This window comes from Pseudopipra pipra, chromosome 17 (genome assembly GCF_036250125.1).
Source record: "Pseudopipra pipra isolate bDixPip1 chromosome 17, bDixPip1.hap1, whole genome shotgun sequence".
Classification (NCBI taxonomy): Eukaryota; Metazoa; Chordata; class Aves; order Passeriformes; family Pipridae; genus Pseudopipra; species Pseudopipra pipra.
In genome coordinates, this window is record NC_087565.1 from 15471425 (window position 1) to 15487153 (window position 15729).

General features: G+C 50.8%; 1 long non-coding RNA gene across 1 annotated transcript; it reads right to left on the reverse strand.

Annotated features, from left to right (window-relative positions):
- Positions 1 to 3503: 3503 nt before the first annotated feature.
- Positions 3504 to 15040, reverse strand: LOC135423817 (uncharacterized). Its single transcript, XR_010434965.1, has 4 exons — positions 14988 to 15040; positions 11205 to 11283; positions 9425 to 10580; positions 3504 to 4060 (listed from the first exon to the last, which is right to left on the reverse strand). It is a non-coding gene; the product is annotated as an uncharacterized LOC135423817 (long non-coding RNA).
- Positions 15041 to 15729: the final 689 nt, after the last annotated feature.

The window sequence follows — 15729 nt, forward strand, 5'->3', positions numbered from 1 at the left end:
TGCTGATGCTGTCATTTGTTGTTATGTCTGCGTGTAGCAGGGAGATTGCCAAAACTGAAACCAGTACACAGTTGAAAGCTGAACAAAACAACATTTATTCCAAAGAAAGTAGCAAACAAAATGAGAAACAGACAGACAGAAAAGAGAAGGGAAACAAGCCCCCAAAACAACCCCCCATTGACTTGTGTTACTTACCAGGTTGTCTTACCGACCCCAGAATGCTTAGAATTCCCCATAGCAGAAGCTGCATCCTCATTGACCTCATGAGCCAATTTTCCTTAATGTGAGGAAAGCTGGGAGACTGTAGAAACATCAGTTGAACTTCAAAGTCTCCTGGTTTCTTTCTCTCCTCAGACTTAGAATCAGGGTTCTCCCCTGTTTTCAGCCCTGCCTCCCAACTGCCAGCCCAACTCCTAAAATTGCATACAAACAAAGATTCCTCCCAGACCAAAGGTGCTAGCACAGAAAGCTCTTGCTGTTCATGGAGTGCCAAGCCAGGCTCACCAAGTGCACTAGAAAGCCAAAGCTTCCAGGCTTTCTTTCCTGGGGGCAAAGGCTGTTTTCAGACCTACGTCCCAAATGCCAGCCCGACTCTCAAAATTGCATACAAATGTAGATTCCTCCCAGAACAAAGGTACCAGAAGAGAAAGCTCTTGCTGCCAATGGAGTCCCCAGGATCATACATGTCGGTGGACAGAAATTGTGTGAACAATTTCAATTGCATTTCTGTGACCTTCACCTTGGCATGGCTGGGTGCAGACAGTAAAAAAAATACTGCGCCACTAATATGGTTACAGGCCTTGTGCCAAGGTGGAGTTGTTCTGGCAGGAAAACAAGTTTTATGGACACCTGCTGTTATCCAATTAGTACTGTACACCACAGTATGTTTTCCTTATGTATCCAATGTAACCTGGGGAAGAATCACATGTCTGTGTGTCACAGGCAGCATATAAGCTGTCTGTCCTCTAATAAAGCGGACATTTTTGCCAATCATATTGATTTGTGTGCATTTCTGTCTGACCCCCTCCGCTGATACATACACATACTGCACCAAAAAACCAAAGCTTCCAGGCTTTCTTTCTTAGCGATAAGGGTTGTTGTTTCCTGTTTTCAACCCTGCCTCACAACTGACAGCCCGACTCTGAAAACTGTATACAAAGATTCCTCCCACGCCAAAGGTGCCATGACAGAACGCTCTTGCTGCCAATGGAGTTTCCAGGCTGACAAAACAACTGAACCACCAAGCCAAAGCTTCCAGGCTTTCTTTCCTGGGGATAAGGGCTCTTGTTTCCTGCTTTCAGACCTACTTCCTAGCTGCCAGCCCTATTCTCAAAATTGCATACAGACGAAGATTCCTCCCACATCAAAGGTGCCGGGACAGAAAGTTCTTGCTGCCCATAGAGTGCCCAGGCTGACCCAAGAAGTACACCAGAAAGTCAAAGCTTCCAGTCTTTACGCCTGGTGTAATGAATGTTGTTTACTTTTTCAGATCTGCCTCCCAACTGCCTGCCTGACTCTCAAAATTGCATACAGACGAAGATTCCTCCCACATCAAAGGTGCCGGGACAGAAAGTTCTTGCTGCCCATAGAGTGCCCAGGCTGACCCAAGAAGTACACCAGAAAGTCAAAGCTTCCAGTCTTTACGCCTGGTGTAATGAATGTTGTTTAATTTTTCAGATCTGCCTCCCAACTGCCTGCCCGACTCTCAAAATTGCATACAGACGAAGATTCCTCCCACATCAAAGGTGCCGGGACAGAAAGTTCTTGCTGCCCATAGAGTGCCCAGGCTGTCCCACCAACTGCACCAAAAAGCCAAAGCTTCCAGTCTTTGTTTCCTGGGGAGAAGGGCTGTTGTTTCCTGTTTTCAGACCTACCTCAAAATGCCAGCCCGACTCCCAAAATTGCATACAAACAAAGATTCCTCCCACTGAAATGTGCCAGCACAGAAAGCTCTTGCTGCCCATGGAATGCCCAGGCTGACAACCCAACTAAAACAAAAAGCCAAAGCTTCCAGGCTTTCTTTCCTGGAGATAAGGGCTGCTGTTCCCTGTTTTCAGCCCTGCCTCCCAACTCCCAGCCTGAATCCCAAAATTGCATATAAACAAAGATTCCTCCCACACCAAAGGTGCCAGCACAGAAAGCTCTTGATGCCCAAGGAGTCTCCAGGCTGACAAACCCAAGCGCAACAAAAAGCCAAATCTTCCAGTCTTTCTTTCCTGGCCATAAGGGCTGTCGTTTCCTGTTTTCAGCCCTGCCTCTCAACTGACAGCCGGAATTCCAAAATTGCATGCGGATGAAGATTCCTCCTACACTGAAGGTGCCAGCACAGAAAGCTCTTGCTGCCAATAGAGTACCCATGCTTACAAACAAACTGAACCACCAAGCAAAAGCTTGTAGGCTTTTTTTCCTGGGGATAAGGGCCGTTGTTTCCTGTTTTCAGCCCTGCCTCCCAAATGCCAACCTCAATCCCAAAATTGCATACAAACAAAGATTCCTCCCACACCATAGGTGCCAGCACAGAAAGCTTGTGCTGCCCATGGAGTCTCCAGGATGAAAAACCCAATTACAATAAAAAGCCATAACTTCTAGTTGTTCTTTCCTGGGGATAAGGGCTGTTGTGTATCTACCCCTTATTCCATACCATTTACGTCATGCCTGCTCCCACCTTTTCCAATACCTTCCATCACCACCTTTCCTGTAATTTGATATAAACTCACAGATCTCATTGTTTAGTGTATGAACTATGTCTATAAATCTCTGTTCAGTTCATTTATCCCATGACTTTGGGCTCCATCTGATATAATACTCTGTCAGGACTGGAAAAATGGTGTCTGGTGTTGGATTGCTCCATGTTGAAACCAGTTCTTGTTCCATCACCATTCTACTTCTCTGGTCTCATCAAAGTTCATTGTTCATTATTCTCAGTGATTTTTATTGTAATACCCCTGACATGGCAAACAGCCAGCACAGAATTGAGAATGCATAGTGTTATTAACATTATACAGTTTTATGCATTGGCTATTCTCACCCAAAATCAAATCCCCTTGAGGCACACACTGCATTTCCTATCCTCCTGAAATATCCACCAAGTGGACCCGTGTCCTTGAACAATATAAATCCCATGGGTGGGTTTGCTTTTGCCTGAGGCAGGAATAACCCAGACTGTTTTCCTCAACATATTTTTAATGTGCACTGCAGGAACTTTATCCCTTTGTACGGTACATAAAAGTTTTGGCTGGCAGAGCCAGCTCAATGGGCAGATCCCCCAGAGTTGAGTGATCAGGTGGCCTTTGCTAAATGTGGATCCCAATGTTTGCAAGTCCCACCACCCACTACTCTCAGTCTCCTCTTTACCAGTCCACTGCATTATTCCATCTTTCCTGAGGCTGGTGCATGACAGGTGTGCTGGTTTTAACATCAGCAGGAAATTAAAATCCAAATAAGTCACTCCCCTTCTCCCACCCCTTTTGGTAAGGGATGGACAAAAAAGGAGAGACTGTGGGTTCAGATAACAATTTTCTGAAAGCACACAGCAATGGAATAAGACACGCACAGTAACAACAGCAATATTAAGAGCAAAAGTATACAAAAAAAGAAAGTGTTTCACCCCCAAAAGGTATTCACCACTGGGCACACAAACAAGATGGCAGCTGCTCCTCGTGGGATGTGTCTGCATAGTGTCCCCAGACAAAGGCAATGTGGTGGGGCAGCTTCCGCATGCTGTGCCAAGTGGTATTTGGGAAATTAAGGCAATGTGCTCAGGGAGCTAACACAGCAATGTGCCAAGGCTAACATTTCCCATCCCCTCAGCCTGAAAACAAGGACAAACCAAACCCCAGGAGCTGGGCCATCCTGGTAGTGCCACGCAGCCACTCCTTGAGGTGCAGTCCTGCGCAGGCCTCCTTTTCTCTCGCTTCAGAAGCTCAGCCTGAGGGGGGATCACCTTGTCACCACTCTGTCCCTGCTGGCAGCTTCCCCGCAAGAGCTGTTGGTTCAGCACTGTTGTCGATTATGTTTTTCCTCTCTGTCCCTTTCAGCATCAGAGGTCCGTTGTCATGCTCTGGAGAAAATGGGAGGGGGAACCAGTGGGGCAGAGGACAGGAAGCACAGGTCTGGTGCTGACAGTCCCTCCACCAGAGAGAGCAAAGAAGGATGGGGCACTTTGTGTCCAGAGCCCTGGCTTTTCCGGCCCAAACCACATTCCCAGCGATGACATGGATGTGGAATAAATATCTGGTCATCCCCACACTGCACTAAACTCCACCCCCTTCTCTGTAAGCAGGACACTGCAGTAACTGACCGTAGCAATGGAAATTTAGGATGGTTGCCATGATAACTGACCTTCGCAATGAATCTCAGTGGCACTGCCCATGGCAATGGGCTGTAGCAAAGGGTTTGATGATGGTTGCCATGGCAACCAACCATAGCAACAGATGGAAGAGCAAGCTGTGATAGGACCAAGATTTTGTAATGGGGCTTTATGACAGTTGCCATGGTAACCAATCTGCATCAAGAAATTCAGTGCAGGTTGCCTTGCCACCCAACACAAGCCCTGGGTCTTTGCGCAGGTTGCCACGGCAACCACCCCTTGTAATTGGACCCAGTGGAACTCTCCATAACAAAAGTCCTCAGCAACTAGCATTGGAGGAACTTACCATGGCAAACCACCATTGTGACGGGTCATTTGCTGGTTGCCATGGAGACCACTGCCATAGCGATGGGTCTCTGTTTAATTGTTCATGGAACCAGTTTCCAGCAACAAGTCTTCTAATGGTTGCCATGCCAACTGATCATATCAAAGGGTTTCAGCTCACATCTCCATGGAAGCAGTCCCCAGTAATGGGTTTTAACTATGCCATGACATAGTTGCCGCGTTTAACTATGCCATGGCAACCAGCTATAGCCACCAATCTCAGTGAATGTTCCCACGGTAACCCAACTCCAGTAACTGGACTGTGATTGCTTCTGACCTCAGCAACCAGCTCGTGGGAATGTTGACACAGCAAGTGCCATAGCTATGGGTCATCAGATGGTTTCCATAGAAACCAACCATAGCAATGGACCTGTATGGTGGTTGTCATGGCAACTGGCCCTGGCCATTCATCTCAGTGCAGGTGTTCATGGAAACAGTCCCTGGCAATGGACTGAGGGATGGTTGCCATGGCAACTGCCCTAGGTCACGAGAAATGGTTCTGGTTGCCATGGCAAGAGTCCCTGGCAATGGACTGATAGTCCAAGTGCTGGTTGCTATGGCAACAGTCCCTACCGATGTCTCTCTGAGTCTGTTTCTCCAGCACTGCCCCTCACACCTGGTTCCATCGCTAATTGTGGCGACATCTGAGCACCTGTGGGACAGGGTACAACCCAGAGAGCAAAAGGGACCAAACTCCTGGGCTGAGGCACGGACAGTTCCATGGGAGCAGCAAATATCAGGAACTCCCTCCCTGCTTCCCACAGGCAGGAGAGTGTTCAGCTTCCCCACGGGAGCAGGGCTCCACCTCAGGGAATGGTGACTTCGGGACACAAACAACATCGCTCCCAGTGTTCCCTCCTTCCCCAGTCTGCCCTCCTTTCCCACACCTGATAGTGATGCCACATGGTCTGGGACATCGCTGGGGTCAGTTGGGATCACCTGTCCTGGCTGTGTCCCCTCCCAACTCCTGGTGCACCTCCAGCTCCCTTTGCTGGCAGGACAGGATGAGGAGCAGGAAAGCCCTTGGCTCTGGGCAGAAACAAAAACCTCCCAGAATTTTCCCCCCTGTTCCCAGTCCAGTCCCAGAGAAGCCCCCTGGAAGGAAACTTACTCCCTCCAAGCCCAAACCATCTCCCAGTGCCCATTCCCCGGCATAAGGTCTCACAGGGTAAGTGCTGTGCCCCTGCCCCAGCAACAGGGCATTGGGATGGTTGCCATGACAACCAACCTTAGCAATGGATTCTTATATTGCTTGCCATGGCAACCAACCTTTCAATAAGATTGTGGGATGGTTTCCATGGCAAACAACTCATGGAAGTGCCCAGGAGTGAGGTCCCTGGCAATGGATTTATTAATGGTTGCCATGGAAACTGCAGCAACGGTCTCCCTGCAGGTTGTCATAGCAACCGACATAGCAATGGGTCTTTTTGATGGTTGCCATGGCAACCAGAATTAGCAACAGGTCTCAGTGCAAGTGTCCATGACAACAGTCTCTGGCAATGGGTTTCTATGATGATTGCTGGGACAGCTGACCCAAGCTGCCACGGAAATGTCACAGACCCAGAATTCCATGGCACAAGCCCATAGCAATGTGCCCTAATGCAGGTTTCCACAGCAAACAACTATCACAACTGGTCCAAATCTTGGTTGCCATGGCACCACACTTAGGAAGGGGTCCACTGATGGGTGCTGTGGTAACTGACAAGCGGTATAGAATCGTAAATCGCTGCCATAGCAACAGACTCTGGCTACAGGACTCAGCTTGTTCCCATGGCAACCACCCCGGGGTGGTTGCATCTCCATGGAGCTGCCACGGGCCATGCATGAGTAACATGTCCTGGTGATGGTTGTCATCAGGAGCAACAGGAAATTGTGATGGTTGCTAAGGAGCCAATTTACCACAGCACTCACAGAGGCTTCACGGTGACAACAGAGGTGTCTATGCTGCTGAAGAGCTGTGATGTCCCATGCAGTGACAGGACTTCCATGGTGATATCCCAGGGATATCACAGCAACAGGAAATTGTGATGGTTGCTAAGGAGTCAATTTACTACAGCACTCACAGAGGCTTCATGGGGACAACAGATGTGTCTATGCTGTTAAAGAGCTGTGATGTCCCATGCAGTGACAGGGCTTCCATGGTGATATCCCAGGGATCTGGACTACAAACCAGGTATATTTATATAAATATATATAGGATTTATTATGATAATGATTAAGTAAAAATATCTTAATCAGAATTATTTACTACCCAGTATAGCAGCTATAACAATTGTTGTAATATAGTGCACTAGGAAGCAATATTGAAGCAACTGTACTAAAGCAATTGCATTTAACCAAAACCAATTATTAAGTAGAGATTGATGTCACTCACCCAGACCAAAGACCTTAGGCAAATCTCTTTGGCTTAGCCTTGAGGAGTGACTTTGAGGGGCGTCCCCACTTCAGGCAGGAATCTCCACACACAATCCCAAGAAGGGATATGTCAGAAGACCCTGCCCTTAAAATTTGGGACTGAGTTTTCTAGTATAAAGTGCTGGACTGTCAGTCAGGTGTGTCCAGGCTATGCCAGCTCAGCAGCTTTGGAGAAGTTCTCAGTGGTGTTACTTGTTTATTCCTTTATATCCAGATATTTTACAAGGTCTGCCAAATATTCTCTCACTCTCAGGATGTTTAACCTAGGGATTGATGAGTCAGGCTGGTTTCAGCTTTGTTCAGTCCCCAAAACAGCATGACAACCTCCTCCCCAGCCTTCTTAATTTCCCACTGAGGGCTTTTCAAACAGGGCCTTGCTGGAGTTGTTTTGCCCCACTCCAGGCAGAGCATCCTGCTACAGGACCCCCATGGGACACCTGTGCCTGCTCTTCCAACTTTTCCTCACTGTCTCACCCCTTCCTCATCATCCTCACAATCCCCAGCTCCCCCGGCAGCTTGGTATCCCCCCTCACCTTGCTTGGATTTGGTGACCTAGCCCCTCTCAGCTCATTTTGATGGTCCAAAGCCCCATCTTTTCCTCTCTCTTCTCCCCCTTTCCAATTGTCCACAATCCCAGGCCATCACTGATCTTGGTTTGGGTTGTCGCACCCCTGTCCCGCTTGGTTTGGGTGTTGTCAGAGACTGAAATTGTTAATGATTTATGCATTCTAGGAGACTTTTGCGGGCTTTTGACTTGCATGATACCTCTGATGAGCAGTCAAGACCCTCCCTCCCTCCAGTGCTGGAGGTGTGAAGTCCTGAAAAGACAAGAACTGACCTTGCAGGCTTTTGACTATTGATATGTCTGATGGGCAATCAAGACCCTCCCTCCCTCCAGTGCTGGAGGTGTGAAGTCCTGAAAAAGCAAGAGCTGACCTTGCAGGCTTTTGACTATTGATGCATCTGATGGGCAATCAAGACCCTCCCTCCCTCCAGTGCTGGAGGTGTGAAGTCCTGAAAAGGCAAGAACTGACCTTGCAGGCTTTTCACTATTGATACGTCTGATGGGCAAACAAGACCCTCCCTCCCTCTGCTAAACTTGAAAGGCGGGAACCAGGCGAAACACAAAAGACACAGCACAAGGCCTAGAAGATGCCTCAGGTGGACTAAGCCCAAAAAAGGAAAACAACCCCTCATGCCAGGGAGGTGCCAGAGCATGCTGAGGGTATATAAACTGACTGGTGACTTTGAGAATTTGGGGGTTCTCCTTCTCCCCCACCGCCTGCGAATCAAGACCATCGCTCTCAAGCATCACTGGAAACCATCGCTCTCAAGCATCGCTGGATCCAGTGGGCGGTGACTATGTCCATTTCTTTTATACTCTCAGCTTCTCTTTTCCCTTACTCTCATCCTGGTTTTCCTCTCCCCTAAACAGTTTCTCCCCCCCACCAAAAAGGGGTTCTTCTCTTTTCCCTTACCCTGGCTCTTATCCTGCCTTTCTCTCCCCTATGCATTTTTCTCCTCCCCAGAAAGGTTATGACAGCACCCAAAAGTGTTAGCTTACCTATTGATTATGACAGCACCCAAAAATGTTAACTTACCTGTTGATTCAAAATTGTTAAAATAAATCTTATCAATATATATTTTCATACACCGATTATTTAGTGTCGTTTCGCTTTAATCCACGCCAAAGGAATTTTTGATAAAACCTGGGTTACCCCCCCCCCCTCTTTTCCTGGGGCGGGTCGTAACAGGTGTCCCACTCCCTCTTTCCTCCTGCTTTCCCACTGTCTCTCCCCTTCCTGCTCCCCCGAGTTCCCCTCGCCTGCAGCCAGGGGGGTTCCCAGCACGACCAGTCTGGCCCCAACTCCTCCCACACAGCCCATCCCCAGCGCTGGGCAGGTGCTGACACCCCAAAAGCAGCCGGGCAGTGCTGGGGGGGTCCCCAAAAGCGGCCCTGGCCCACACAGCACTGGGAGCACCAGTCCAGCCCAGTTTGGAGCAGGCAGGTGGCATCAGCCGTCCCGGGCAGGGTCAGGTCCCTGTCGCAGCTGCCACCATGCTAAACTGAGCCTGAACTTGATCAACAGTTTATGCCTAGAGGCCCAACAGCACTTAACTTAACAGCACTTAACTGATAACTGAAGTCAAACAATTTAGCAAAGCATTCATATAGAATTTACGACACCATAACAGTAACTCACAGGCCTGACCAACTTACAAATCCAAAGTGCTGAAGAATCCAGGAGAGCAGTGTTCCCGGGACATTTGTTATGACAGATTCACACTCAGACAGAAAGAGTCTGGACAAGGTACCTGGGAACAATTCCCTTGGGATTCAGGAAAATCCTCCCTTGGGATGCCATTGCACATTCTCAGAAGAACGGCTGAGCTTCAAGGAGTGAGAGGGATCAGTCCCGGATCTGCTGTCTGTCAGGATCCTCTGAGTGCAGCAAATGGGAGAGTTGGGGGCTCTGAGAGGCCCAAGCAAAGGGAGGTTGCTGTCGCGGCTGCTGTGGCCGCAGAGAGCTCAAAGTTTCTCAATCAGCACTGCTGGTTATGGGGCCCATGCAGAGGGGGCTTTAAGGCACAGGAACTGTCCATCCTGGCCCCAGTTCAGGTTAGGGACTTTCTCTGAAAGTTGGAGAACAAAAATACGATTCCACTTGGGTTGTTCTTTGGGCAAGAAAAACAAGTTTCCAAGGCCGTTGTTTAAGAAAAGAAGGAGCTCATTAGACAGCATCAGTTCCTATGAGCAGACAGTGCTTCTGAGCAGTTCAAAAGCAGCTCAGCCCAGGGGCTGTTCATCAAGGCCGAGGCCTAACGAGCATTTCTCAGATCATAGCGAGGCCTGGGGGAGGGCGTAAAGCACTACCACAGTGGGTTACAAGGAACATGGGTCACCAGAAACGTTGGTCAACAGGCCTTTACCCACCAGGTCTCTGCCCAATGTGAGTCACTGTGGATCATCCAACATGGGTCCTCTGATGGGTGATGGAGTTGGAGCAGCGGACGAAGCTCTTCCCGCAGTTGGGGCACTCAGATGGCTTCCCTTACAGGTGGGTCCTTTGGTGTGAGGTCAAGGCAGAGCTCTGGTTGAAGCTCTTCCCACACTCCCCACATGTGTAGGGCCGTTCCCCAGTGTGGATCTTCTGGTGGTGGATCAGGTGGGACCTCCAGCTGAAGCTCTTCCCACATTCCAAGCACGTGAAGGGCTTCTCTCTGCTGTGAAGCTGCTCATGGACCACCAGATCAGAGCTCTGGCTGAAGCTCCAGCCACCTTCCAAGCACGCGGGGGGTCTTTCCTCCTTGAAGCACCATGGAGTGGGTTTGGAGCCCTTTCCCATGGGGAATGTTTGTGGCTTTTCCTCCCCATTGCCTTCCTGTACAGTGGAACTGTTCAAAACAGCCTCTTCCATGAGGTTCTGCCAGGGGGATTTGTCCTCCATGGTCTCTGTCCTCAAGTTGTTGTCTGGGGGAGGAAGGACAAGGAGAGGGAGGAACAGAGGAGAGGAAGGAACAAGGAGAAGGAAGAAGGAGAAAAGGGAACAAGAAGAAGGAATGAGGGAGAGGAAGGAACAAGTTGAGGAGGAAGCAAGGAGAGGAAGGAACAAGGAGAGGAAAAAGGAGAGGAAGAAGGTGAGAAAGGAAAAGGAAGAAGAGGAGGAATGAAAAAGGAGAAGGAAGGAGGAGAAGAAGGTGCAAGGAGAAGAAGAAACAAGCAAAACGAAGAAGGATAGGAAGGAACAGGAAAAAAATGGAGTAAGGAGAGAAAGGAAGGAGAAGGAAAGAGAAGGAGAAGGAACAAGGAGAGCAAGGAAAAAGCAGAAGGAAGAAGGAGGGGGAGGAAAAAGGAGAAGGAAGGAAAAGGAAGAAGGAAAGAAAAGGAACAGGGAAAGCAAGGAAGGAAGGATAGGAAGGAAGAAGGACAGGGAGGGGATTTGACTCTGTGCCAGAGAGAAGGGCAAGGAGATCCCCCCAAATCCGTCCCCGGCAGGACGGCGGCGGCAGTGGGGTTGTCCTGCAGCCGGGAGCCATGCTCAGCTGGGAGATACAGGACAAAACAGGGGCAAAGGGGCACTGACTTCCTCCTCACCTGCCTGGGGGTCCTGGGGCATCTTCCTCTTCCTCGCAGCCTCCTCCTCTATTTGGCCAAGCTTTGGGAAGGAGAAATCCTATTTTGGGGGAAAAACAAGCTGTGAGTTGGAGGTTCCTCCTGCCCAAGTCCACCTCTAGAAGTCACCAGGCATCTTGTGTCCACAAAAACCTACAAAACACCAAGATTCAGCCCAACAAATATCCCCAAAACACCGACACAGCCCCAAAAATCCCAAAGATTCAGCTAAAAACCCCTCCAAATCATCAATACTCATCAAAAAATCTTCAAAATATGAAGAGTCATCAAAAAAAAATCCCCAAATACCAAGATTTAGCCCAAAAACCCTCCAAAACACCAAGATTCACCCCCATAAAACTCAAAAAGTTCAAGATTCAGTGAAATAAAACCCTCCCAAGGAGTTCCCCCTCTCTGGTCTCTCCACTTTGGGGTTCTGCGAGTTCCCTATCTCCAGGCTGTAAGGGGTGCTGTGAAACACAGGGGTCCCTCCTCTCTAGTCTGCTCCCTTCAGGATTCTGGGGGCAGTCCTTCTCTGGGGTCCCCCCGTTTATGGATGCTGGGGGTATTGCGGGTCCCAGGGGTACCTTCTCCCCTCATTCTCTGCTACAGGGTGCAAGGAGTCCCAGGGGTCCCCCTCTCTGGGGTCCTTCCTTCTTCACGCTGCTGGAGATCCTGGGAATCCTGGGGATCTCCCCTCTCTGGGATCCCTACTTTGGTGTCCCAGGGCTCTCCCCTTTCTGCGGTGTCCCCTCTCCAGACTGCTGGGGGTTCTGAGGGTCCTCCCCTCTCCAGGGCCCCTGTTTCAGGGTCCCAGGGGTCCCCCCTCTCCGTGCTCCAGGCTGGCAATGAAGGGCCTGACCCAGGAACACCAACCCCCACTGTGGGGGGGAACACGCATCCTCCTGCCCACTGCTGGGACTCTGCTGGCAGGTTTTTGGAGACCCTCAAAAAACACCTAACGGGAACCTCAATATCCCTCCAAGGGGCATTTGCAGCTCACTTTGGAGTCTTCAAAGATCCAAACGTCTCCCTCGAAAAACCCCCAGAAATCCCCCAAGACATTTGGGGTGAGCTCCCCCTCCCCAGTCACCTTTGGGATGCAGGAGGGAGGGGCGATGCTCCCAGGGATGGGGGGGCTGCGGATACAGTCAGCAGCAGAACAGCAACGTTCCTGCTCTTCCTGCTCCTTTTCCTCTGCTATCCCTGCTCTTCCTCCCACTACTTCTCCTCCTGCTGCATTCTTTCTCCACCTGCTCCTCCTCCTCCTCCAGGCAACCCTGGCTGTGTGTCTAGACTGGGAAGAAGAGGCTGGAGAACAGCTGCAGGAAAGGGCCCTGGGGGTTCTGGTTGGTGACCAGTTGGCCATGAGTCAGCAGTGCCCTGGCAGTCAGGAGTGCCAACTCTGTCCTGAGGGGCATCAGGCCCAGCGTTGCCAACCAGGCCAGGGAGGGGATTGTCCTGCTCTGCACTGGGGCGGCCTCACCTCAAGTTCTGGGGCACTTTGGGGCACCACAATATAAAAAAGACATGAAGCCATAACAGAGCGTCCAAAGGAGGCCATGAGGATGGGGAAGGATCTGGAGGGAAAGCCTTATGAGGAGCGGCTGAGGTGTAGCAGTACGTTCGGATACATGTCCGGAATAAAGACAAGTGCCAAAAAATACTCAAGCACACAAAATATCTTTTATTACAGTGAGAATAATAATAATAGCAATAAACTTAGCAAGAGGAATTAAAAACTAAAAAAGGATACAAAATAACTACCTTATCGGGTGGCATTAAAACAAATACTACGAACGGCATTTAATACAGTATTAACTAGTGAAAAGGGATACCAAAAAAAAAAGGATCTTAACACAATATTATGGATAACACGATATTGGTTAGTAAAAAGGGAAACTAAAGGAAAAAAATACTATAAACATAAAAGGGGAATTAAAGGAACAATAAAAGGATATTAAAAAGTTTGTTCTCTCATTTGCTTCCTATCAATAACCTGTGCTTACCCACACAGACAGGCCAGGGCTGTCAGGATCTGCAGCAGCTGGTTGGTGCCCATGCTTAGCGGGCGTCCCCGCGGAGCAACACAGTCTCGGTGGTAGGATGAGTATCGCTCAACTCAGCAGTCCCGACACCCCATTTTATCAGTTCCACGTTACACTATGTAGGGCCAGTACGCAGTATAAGGTGATGCCTGAATGGCAGCCAAACACCGCCTAATCATTACCTAATGGCAACAGTCTGCGCATGCCCTACTTGTAGGGCAAGGGGCGAGTGACCCCTGCCCACATAATCTTCCTCCCATCATCATCTTTCTTACCCCTATGTATGACCTCTGCCATTATGTCTCAAGGGTAGATGTATCTATCTTGCAATATGTAGCAAAACCAAGGAAGAACTCAGCTCTGATAATAGGGGATATCAAGCTGACTTGCTAAAAAGCACAATGGACCTTACAATTAGCTTGTGCCATGAAATTACATTGTACCATACTCTAGCTGGTTTCACATCCTAATATGATTCCGTTCTCACGCCTCTATGCTCCATTGATCATCTAATTCAAAAGTACCCCCCTTACATGAGGGCACTTGGTTTGTTCAGCCTGGAGAAAAGGAGACTGATGACAGACCTCAGTAGGGTCTTCAACATCCTCCTGAGGGGCAGTGGAGCGGCAGGTACTGATCTCTTCACTCTTGTGACTAGTGGCAGGACTCTACAGCTGGAGCTGAGTCAGGGAGGTTTAGGTGGGATGTTAGGAAAAGGTTTTTTCCCCCAGAGGGTGACTGAGCACTGGAATAGGCTTCCCAGGGAAGTGGTCACAGCACCAGGCCTGTCTGAGCTCAAGAAGCATTTGGACAATGCTCTCGGGCACAGGGTGGGATTCTTGGGGTGTCCTGTGCAGGGCCAGGAGTTGCACTCGATGATCCTGACCCTCCCAACTCAGCTCATTCCCTGGTTCTATGAACTCCCGGCTCTGCCTTGAGACAGGCTCAGCCCACCTGACTCACTCCCTGGGGAAGGGCCGGATGTGCCCAAGGGAACAAAACGCCCCAGAAGTCTGTTTAACGAGAAAAGGGAGTGGATCGGGTCCCCTCGCTTTCGTTGTTCTCTCTCTTTCCTCTGCCTCTTCCCTCTTTCTCTTCTCTCTTTCCCGGCCCTGTTTCCCAGCTCCGGCCCAGCCCCGCGGCAGCACCAAAGTGGGATCCAAGCCCCGGGGCCATTCTTTGCTCCCTTCCCGGCCTCTACCCGGGCCCAGCCCGGCTCTCCTGCTCTATCCCACCCCCGCACCGAGCTTTGGGGGGCACTGGGGGGATTGGGGGGCTCTGCTGGGCCTTGCGAGCCAGCGCCTGGCAGGACTTTGGGAATGTGGGGGGAGCTCCTGGAAGTGTTGGGGACAAGAAAACACAAGAGCTCCTGACACGGGAGCGGGTCTTTGTTCAGCCTGACGGGAATTCAGAACGAACAGCACGGCACCGACCGCTGGCTCGGGACAGGGGTCTCGGGAGTTCCCTCTCTCCAGGTTCCCCACTCTCCAGGGCCCAAGGGATGGAGACACGGAGGGGCCCCAATGGAACCCCTCTCCCGCTGTCTCACCTCCCCTTATTCCCCCTCTCCCACTCCCTTGCCATCGTTCCCCCAAACCCCGACTCCCCCCCAGCTCCCTTTGGGGGTGACCCACTCCCTTTCTTGCTCAGTTTGGGGGTCTCACCCGCTCTTTTCCCCCTCTCCCCTCTTTCCCATCGCGTCCCCCCCGCTGCTCACCCGAGAGCGCCTCGCCCGTGCGGGACGAACAGGAGGAGAAGCCGGAGGAAGAGGAAGAGGAGGAGGAAGGGGAGGAGCATTCCCCCCCCCGCCCCCCCGTCCCGCGTCACGTAGGTGACCGGGGAGGGGGAGCTCGCCCCAAATATCTTGGGGGTGTCTGTTTGTTTTTTCCTGGGGGGCGGTTGGGGGTGTTTGGATCTTGCAGGACCCCAAAGCTGAGCCGCAGATGAGGGTCCTGGGGGTAACTGGGAAGGGGCTTGGGGGAGGTTTGGGGCAACTGCTACAGACTTTGGGGGGTCCTGGAGGCAACTGAAAGGGAGTTTGTGGGTCTTGGGGGTACCTGGGAGGGAGTTGAGGGGAGCCAGGAGGGGGACTAGGGGTGTGATTTGAGCAAATGGGGAGGATGAGAAAGGGGTCTGGGGGCTCCTGGGCAGTCCGAGAGGGGACTGGAGGAGGGTTTGGGGACTCCTCAGGGGACTGGGGACAACAGGGAGTGTGGTTGGATGGTTCTAGAGGGGCTAGGAGGGAGTTTGGAGATTCCTAGGGGAGCTGGGTAGGGACTTGAAAGAGGTTTCAGGAGTCCTGGGTCGGCTGGGGGCGACTAGGATGAAATTTAGGAGGTCGTGGGGGGCTCTGTGAGATGTTTTGGGGGCTTCTGACCCCCCCGGGCCCCCAGACATGCTTCTGGACACCACCCACAGCAAGATGCTGACGGGGGTCGGGGGCTTTGTGTTGGGCTTCG